Source organism: Euphorbia lathyris, chromosome 6 (genome assembly GCF_963576675.1).
Source record: "Euphorbia lathyris chromosome 6, ddEupLath1.1, whole genome shotgun sequence".
In the NCBI taxonomy this organism is placed as follows: domain Eukaryota; kingdom Viridiplantae; phylum Streptophyta; class Magnoliopsida; order Malpighiales; family Euphorbiaceae; genus Euphorbia; species Euphorbia lathyris.
The window spans coordinates 75152487-75161616 of NC_088915.1; the positions used below are offsets into that span (position 1 = coordinate 75152487).

Here is a 9130-nt window from a genome sequence, read left to right on the forward strand (position 1 = left end):
AATGGTTAGTGGTATAGATTTAAAGTGCATTAAGTAAATAACATAGCTGAAAACTAATAGATGTTTATTTAAAATTTATAAAATCAGATCATTTCAAAAGCAACACAGAGTGCTTTTAATCCCAGTTTTTGTAAATTAGAAATAAAAACCCTTAGCTCAAAGTTTTAGGGGACAAATGCATAAGAACTTGTTTGTATTTGATATATAAAAATAACAATTACAATGACTCTCTCTCTCCGATTAGGCAAAAAGCCTTCTAATTGAAGAGATTTTCGTCTAAAAAGTACTTCAAAATATGCTCTCTCTAAACATTTGGTCTAAAAATCTCTTTTTCCAAATTGGCTACCAAACTCTCTAAAAAAATCCCCCCCCCCTCAAATGAGCAAAAACAACTCTATTTATAGCTTGATTTCAGCATGGTTTCTTCCTAATGAGTTTTGTTTTATCTGTCTTGGAATTGAGATTCTTGCATGGTTTGTCTCTTTAGTCTTGAGAAGGGCTCCTCTTATTTTTGTCTTTCTTGTCTTGAAAATGGATATGTCTTTCTTTGAATGGAGAACCCATAATGCTGCCCACTTTTGTATTTGTATGGAGAGTTGAAAATCTGAATTTTGAATTCTTGCCTTGGATTATTTGTTGAGTTGAAGCTTGATTAGGAGTTGGGTTAGGAATATTGAGAGGTTTAATTTTATGTTTGCCTACAAAACAAAAAGATGTAATAGATTAGTTTTTTTGTAAAATGCAAATTTCATTTCTTAATAAAAGCATCCTATTTTTATTTTTGTTTTATTATTTTTATAATTTGTTTTTTTGAATATAAATCCATTCATCATTAAATGGTTCCAAACATAAACTATGTTCTAAATATGATTTTATGTAAAAATTATCTTTAATAGACAATCTCTTAACAAAAATCATATCTAAAACCATATCTATTTCTTAAACATTATAAAATGAAAGAGTTAAATTAACTAATAAACAAAAATTGAGTTTAACTAACAATTTGAAATATAACCAATTCAAAATTATATTTAGAAAACAACACATTAAATCTCATATATATTTTATAGCAAGATTTGAGACACATTTGTTCCAAAGAATTATATCTTGAATGTGACCTGGTAATTATATTTAGATATAACCAATTGGTATACAAATGCCTCATTTCTCGGGTAAATCGTACGTGAGAGCGCAATGTTGTATTTATGATATAATTTATGAACTTGTCAAAATTTCAAATATTATCAGTTAAAACATAAAAATGTCCCGGACAAAAATGGGTATCTACAGCTGCCCCCCTTTGCGTACCTCCATTGGAAATAGAGTATACAAAGTACAAATAGATAACCATTTTTGCACTTTATTGAGTGAAAAAGTAAAAACTTGAAAACAATGAAAGGTTTAGTAAAACTCCCTGAATGTTTGGATCAATCTGTGTTGATCTGCCTTGAGTCGTGTTGATTTGATTTTGGTTTGTGAGTGTTTAGAGCGACTCCCCGCAACTTGTGTGTGAGTGTTTACAGCGGCTCCCCACAACTTGTGTGTGAGTGTTTAGAGCGGCTCCCCGCAACCGATGTGTGAGATTGTTCATCTTATAGTTTTGAATGATCTGAACTGTTCATTCTCCAGTTTGAATGACCTTTAACGGACATCCTCCGTTTGTTTTGAATGACGTTTACGGTAATCCTCCGTTTGTTGTTTTTTTTCTTTTCCGAATGACGTTTACGGTCATCCTCCGTTTGTTTTGAATGACCTTTAACGGGCATCCTCCATTTGTTTTGAATGACCTTTAACGGGCATCCTCCGTTTGTTGTGAATGACCTTTAACGGGCATCCTCCGTTTGTTTTGAATGACCTTTAACGGGCATCCTCCGTTTGTTTTGAATGACGTTTACGATCATCCTCCGCTTGTTTTGAATGACGTTTACGGTCATCCTCCGTTTGTTGTTTTTTTTTCGAATGACGTTTACGGTCATCCTCCGTTTGTTTTGAATGACCTTTAACGGGAATCCTCCGTTTGTTTTGAATGACCTTTAACGGGCATCCTCCGTTTGTTTTGAATGACGTTTACGGTCATCCTCCGTTTGTTTTGAATGACCTTTAACGGGCATCCTCCGTTTGTTTTGAACTGGATTTGCAGACTCTTCTGCCATTGATGTTAAAATGATGTGAATAGGCGATTCTCCCAACGGACGTTCCCTATCCACTTTTGCATTTGCTCTTGCTTTTTTTTCAAATTTGGCTGGGACGATATTGTTGATTGCTCGCCAGGCTTTTATTGCTTTCCTGCAAAATAACTCGATGGCTATGCAGGACAAAATTTATTGACACACGTGGATGATACATGTAATGTTTATACTTATGAATGCATGTTTTTAATGATACAATGGTGATATGTCTTCCGATTCTAATTTCAGTGAGAATTTTCGCGAATTTGAGCTCTTCGTGCAAAAAGGATATTGTGATTTTTTTATTTTTTATTATTATTTTTTTTTAAATGACGGTTTAAAAACCTTTATTGAAAACACCATAAAAGATGTTATGTATTTTTTAGAATGGCTTTCTTTTCTGTTTGGCTCATTCAAAATGCATAATCCAAGAGAGATCATCGCTACTCCTTGGGGATCTTGACTTCATCTGGTTAAAGGCCTCGATTGCTTCCGATTTTCTTTGATTTATTCTTGAGTTTGTTCCTCTGACTTCTTATTGTCTTCGAGGAATATCTGAATCTCCATGCTCTTGAAGATTATGGTTCTTTATAACATGTGTGTATCGAACCATTTCATTTCTTCGATCATATCACGGGAAGGTATCCTGCCCGCCAACACTTTTGGTTTGGATTTTGGCACTATTGGTACCTCTGTTTGATGGATCTAGTGCCAAAGAAATCATTTGGTTGCCCCCTAGCAAGATGAAGGACGATTTGAAGTGGTGCATTAATGTCCCATTTCTGGAGGGACTGTGATTGCAGAAAAGTTAACCATTCGTTTCACATATTTTTCAGGATCGTGACTCTTTAACAAATGCATAAAACCATTTTCAAAGCAAGGTTTATGAGGAAAAGATGAATGTTGGTATGAATTGTGTTTTTCATTTTAGTTTTTTTTTGGAAGAATGGTTTAGATAATGAAACCATCAAAAAGTTTAAATGATCAAGAAGATTCAATTGCTCCACGTGTCTCGACGTGATATTCTTCTGAATTTTGTCTTTATTGGTGACATCATCTCGATTGCCCCCAACTCATATTCTGTCTTGTTGATGAACTCATTGGCTTGTATTGCTGGCATTTCCATGATTGCCCCCAATTTTGCTTTTTCATAACTGTTAACTCGTGTATGCGCCTTTATTGGTGACATCGTGTCGGTTGCCTCAACTCATATTTGATGAAATCATTGGCTTGTATTGGTGGCATTTTCGTGATTGCCCCCAGTTTTGCCTTTTTCACAATTGTAGACTCTTATCGGTTCAAACGTGAATAGGTCTATGTTGATGTTACGAAGTTCAATCTTGTTGCCCCCAATGCTTTTGATATTTTGCTTGTGGAAGTGCTCTTGTTGAAGTCTTTGCACAAATTCTTAAAGTTTTTTTTACCCTCTCATTTTTTCAATTTTTATTTGAATAACGAGATAAGCTCCTTTTGATTATCTGATGAGAAGACGTTTCTTGTCACAGCTCCATATATATGCCTGAATCATAGCTCCCTATTCTCGGTAGATTATCCAGACCAAGTCAAATTTGAAATGCAAATTATCATATGCATAATTTTCTTATTCCTCTCTGCTAATATAGACTAACATCATGATGAAGGATCAAAAGGTCTTTTCATGGTTTCAAGGGTTGAAGGTAATAATGATGGAAAAGGGTTTAGATGAATCAAGTAAACCAATTGATTTTGAGAATTCCTTATTTGTCAAAAGGAAACTATCATCTTGGATGATTTTTCCTCAATCGACTTTCAGTTTCACACGATTGACTTTTATTGCTTGCATTTTCTTTTGCCTAGATTTCTTTTTGAGAATGTCAATCTAGCAGGCACTTTTTTCTTTTTTATTTGCCCTAACTTTTGCCTAGATCGCCCTTACGGGTTTTCAACCTAGCGGACTTTTTTCGGAGTTCAATTGCTTTTCATGTTGTAGCATCTTCAAATGTTCTTTAGACTTGACAAATTGAGGGAACATTGTCGCTTTGTTGAATCTTGATCATTCTTCAATCAATTGGTTTCCTTTTTATGGAAAAGGGAAAATTGGCGATATGAAAGAAAATGTCTATGGCTCAAAGGGGCGAACAAAAGAGTATATTGAAAAAGGTAGGTTAAAGGCTGAATGCACGTTTCAAAGAAGGCCTTAATCATTTCCTTAATCATGAGTAATCTGATATTTCGCTTCAAGGAATAATCAAATGATTTTAAATTTTGACTTAATCAGGATAATTTTCCTAGAAAATGACAAATTGATTGCAAGACATCTATCATGTAGTCTTCATTGATCTCCTTGATGATAGGATCAAACTTCCATTTCTTTTTCTTTTTTCTTTTTTTTTCAATTTTTTTTTTTGTTTTTTTCAAACCTCAACTCAAGCATCTTTCAAGTACGTGAAGGTCAATGGAAATTCTACTTGATCATTATTACTTTTCAAAATGGTTTCATTACCTATTGATGAACGATATTTTTGAGGGTGAATGAAAGGAAGAATGTAGTATGGGCTATGAATAAAATGAAGATGATAACATGCATTTTATTAAACAATCATGACCCTGATGATATCTGACATGAATGGCCACATTCTGTAAAGCTTGGGCAACATTTAAGTGTTCCGTAATACATCCCTTGTTTCGACCAAAGTTCACGTCTTTTGAATGTGTAATGGTCCTGAACTGTATTCCATTTGGCACTATAGTCATTCAGCCACTTCGAGCTAGGTGATAGACGTTCAAAACTTTGAAGCAATTGAATAATCTCGTGTGAGGTGCCAAATTAAGATCCACCCAAATTTCTTTCTTTTTTTTTTGTAATTCATGATCTCTAATTATTTTTCTTTTTTTGAATTATTTCTTGAATAGGCCAAACATACAATTTTTTTTTAAAAATGTGCTTTTTTTTATTTTTTATTTTCGTTTTAGAAAAACAATGCAAATACATGAAATGTTGAAAGCTCTTTTCCCCAAAGGGCCCATAGAATCTTATTCTTGTTAAAACGAAGAATGAAATATAACATATGAAATGCATGTTGTATGAAATTAGGCCACACACGACCATGTTATGGATGAAAATCATTATAAAAGCTTATGCGTGATAATGAACGACACGAACTGACATGTGAAAAAGGAGACCGCACAACTACAATGACATACGGGCTCAAAGAAATCATGATAATTTTGAATGATTTTATTTATGATATGAATGATTGACACGTGGGTATTCACATATGTGTGGTGACACAAATCACGATATGTGATATCATGTAGCCTAGACGTACGTTGACATGATGATATGAAACGTGACAAGAATGTACGACACATAAAATGGTATGAAATGAGGTGACATATCTTGCGTAATGGAGTGTGCAAGAGCACATCATGTTATGAAATGTATGATAAAAACATATGTTGGACACACGTGTACTGACGATATGATACAACGTATGATGTGATGTGATGCTATCAAAATACAATTTCATTAGGCAAGAAATGCTTTCTTAGACACTCTTCGTACACATTATCGAAACAAAATATAAATATAAGCATTCGATAATTATCTCTTTCTTCAAGCATATTCATCGTATTATTTTATCCCATTGATGAATTAATCAACCTATTTTTTCGAGATCAACTTTCATTGTGTTTTTTTTTATTCAAGATTTCTATTATGCTTGAAGAAGATGCCATGAGAAAGTATCGAATATCCATATTTATATATTTATTTGATAATGAGTATAAGAGAGAAAACAAAGCATTAGTGCCAATAAATCATATTCCATTTTAAAGTTTTTTATTTTTTTTTTTATTTTTTTTTTAGTCACGAATAAATGACAAAATCTCCCCATTTAAATTATGATTATAACAACTGAATTATCCTTAAAAGGTCCATTCCATAATATCTTTGGACAAACGAGGAATCACTTCTGGCATCCGAAAAGTGATTTATTTCATGTTTTAAAACAAAGTGTTCAATAAAATAGATATTCTTTAATGTCCTAGACTTTTCAAGGATAACCCATTTATTATTTTCATAATCCTTCATGGGAAAATCAGATTATGTTAGACAACGACTCAAGTATAAACAATTAGGTATAATCATTTATATACATGTAAATCAAATCACACCAAGCAATTTTTATATTATGATGTAAATCCTATAGGTTTAACCTGCACAAAAGGGCTAGCTTCTATTGGGTAGCTCTTGGATCTATTTCTAAAGGTACAGAAGTCGTGGTTCGGGTCACAAATCCTTAACCCCATCATTGCTGAATAGGGAAGTCCAATTTGAGTTGAGTCGTTTCAGGACCCCAACCTCGGTGTTCCCGAGAGGACAGTCCGTACTTTGCCTCATCCTAGATCCTAGAAAAAGGGTAAGATCATATACATGACCTTTGAGTGCAAGTGTGATAGTGTGGCTTGAATGATATGTCCAAAAAATAACATTTAATCAAAGCAATAACATATATAATAATAAATACGTAGTACAAGCATATAGAAATACGTACACAGCCAGGAAATCAAAGTCCCCAGCAGAGTCGCCAGCTGTCGCGCCCGTGCCCGCGGATCGCGAACTGTTTATATATTCGATGTGAGGCTCCCGCTCTACTGGTTTATCAACGGTACTGGATAGTCCCTCTAGGGAGACTATTCAATGGGTTTTCGAGTCGCCACCAATCAGTTTGACGGTCTGATTGGACACCGATTTGATTCCGAATTGACCCATCCGGGTAAAGTTCGGATAAGGTAATGGTCTGCGATGATTCTAAGCTCGGTTTCCGGTTACGTGTAGGGAAGAGACATAATCTCACCATACCCCGCCCGATAAATCGGTACTGTTGTACTTCTGCGTGCTTGTTTTACGTGTTCGTGTTTACTATTGCTTTGAAGGGTCATTAATTGTATATATTCAAGCCATTGGCAACGCTTGCAAGGTTTTCGTCGTATGTTCATCGGGATTACTATCCAGTGATCAACATGATATGGTCGTTATATAATCGCTATACAGCGATCGAATATTAAACATAATAATGTATGGTTTATCAATTATTTATCGTTTATTTATTTAAATCATTATTCAACGATTTAGATGATCGGATTTTATAATTACTATCCAGCTATTAAACCCGATGAAAGAAAATTATATATCATTCTATTTAGAAAAATGAATATTGAAAGATTATTGTATAATATATGATCTTATTATTTATCCGGACCATTATTCAACGGTTTGGATAATCGAGTCAATTTGTAAACACTATCCAGCGATTAAACCCGATATATACTAGAATTATCATATTTTATTATTGCATGGTTTATTAATCGTTTATCGCGTTTTATTATCTTACACTTACCGTGCATATGATTTGATATAACCGTATGCATCGGGTGATAGAAATAAGTGGAAATTCGTGATTGATCTATATCGCCTAGAATTTCGAATCACGTTAATTTTAATTTAAAAGGCGCTCAATAAATTAAAAAAGAATTCGGATTAACTAAAGAATAAATAAACTATGTTAATAGAAGTCAAATTAACAAAGATGAATTTATTTATGAAACTAACCTAAATTATGAGTAGCTAAAAATTAATTTAAACTAAAATAGAAAAATGAAATTCAACTAATTAGTTAACTATTCTAATAACAGAAACTAAAACTTAATAATTATAATTAGATAACTAAAGTGAGTGGGTTGGAAACTTGGAAGAACAAAAAATTGAAGGATCAAATTGGGCTTAATTTAAATAAGTAATGGCCTGATTAAGACATGGAGGGGCTTGATTGACGGGACTAAAATGATCATGACCAAATCAGGAATTAAACAAATAAAAAGGGTTAATTTGTAAATAAACAAGGGTAAATTAGGGATTACGAATAACAAGGGATAAATTTGGATTTTAGGGTTACTAACCATTTGGTTCACCGCCTCCCAGCAGCCTCCATTTCCATCCTTCCCTTCCTCTTTACTGAAATGAGGCAGCCACGGCTAGCCTCTTTCGCCATTCATCTCTGCCTTCCCTGTTCTGTCGTCCGTCGCTTGTCATCGCCGCTTGGTTCATGTCCGACAGTCGTCGTCGCCGCTTGGTTCGTGTCTGACCGTCGCCGTCTCCGCCTTCTCTCCTTCGAGAACAGAAACAGTACTCCTGGACAGCCATTCCCTACTGTCTGCGCCGCCAATGTCTGAGCTGCTTCCGCCGTTCGCCTTCCCGTCGTTCACTGCTTCTTTCTTCTCTGTCGACTTCATCTGTGAAAGAAAGGAGTCGCAGCCATCCGGCCGGCTACCGTTCACCGCCTGTCCTAGTTCCGGTTCGTCTTCTCCGATGAACTCGAGTGAGTTTAGTGTCGTTTTTTTTATCCTGATATTACATATTAGTCCATTTTTTGTGAACTGTGATGGTTGTTGAGTAAGAGGATGTATTTTGCTTTCCAATGTCCTAACAATTTTTCCCTGTTACCAGATCTGAGGCTCGCAGAGATTTATTCTCCAGAATCGCTTTCCTTCCTTCATTATCGGATCCGGTGGCTGCAGTGGTAAGGCTCCCTTGAAGAACACAAAGGGGAGACCGAATGCTATGTTAGATTGATTTAATTATTTTTGTTTTCTTTTGGTTTTCTAATTATCTGATAATGATTTTTTTATTTTCTGAAACTTGTAACACAGCAAAACGAAATATAGTGGAAAGCTTATTCTATGTGCCGAGTGATGGTACGGGTGAGATTTAGATAGAAAATGGGTTAGATCTATTCTAAGGATAATTGTAATAATAATTTTTCTACAAATAAACTAGTTTTAAGCTTATAATCAACATTTACAGAAAATCTAAACCTGCATGATTTATTATAAGATTAGGAAAGCTTAGCAGAAATAATAAAAGGGTGGTAACAAATATTTAAGATGCAATATAATGTTAGTAGTATAGTAAAATATGAATA

The 9130-nt window shown here is 34.4% G+C and overlaps 1 long non-coding RNA gene across 1 annotated transcript; it reads left to right on the plus strand.

The window, feature by feature from the left end:
• The first annotated feature begins 8068 nt into the window (after positions 1-8068).
• LOC136232112 (uncharacterized) lies at positions 8069-8889 on the plus strand. The gene is made up of 2 exons (XR_010690310.1): positions 8069-8527; positions 8656-8889. It is a non-coding gene; the product is annotated as an uncharacterized lncRNA (long non-coding RNA).
• Positions 8890-9130: the final 241 nt, after the last annotated feature.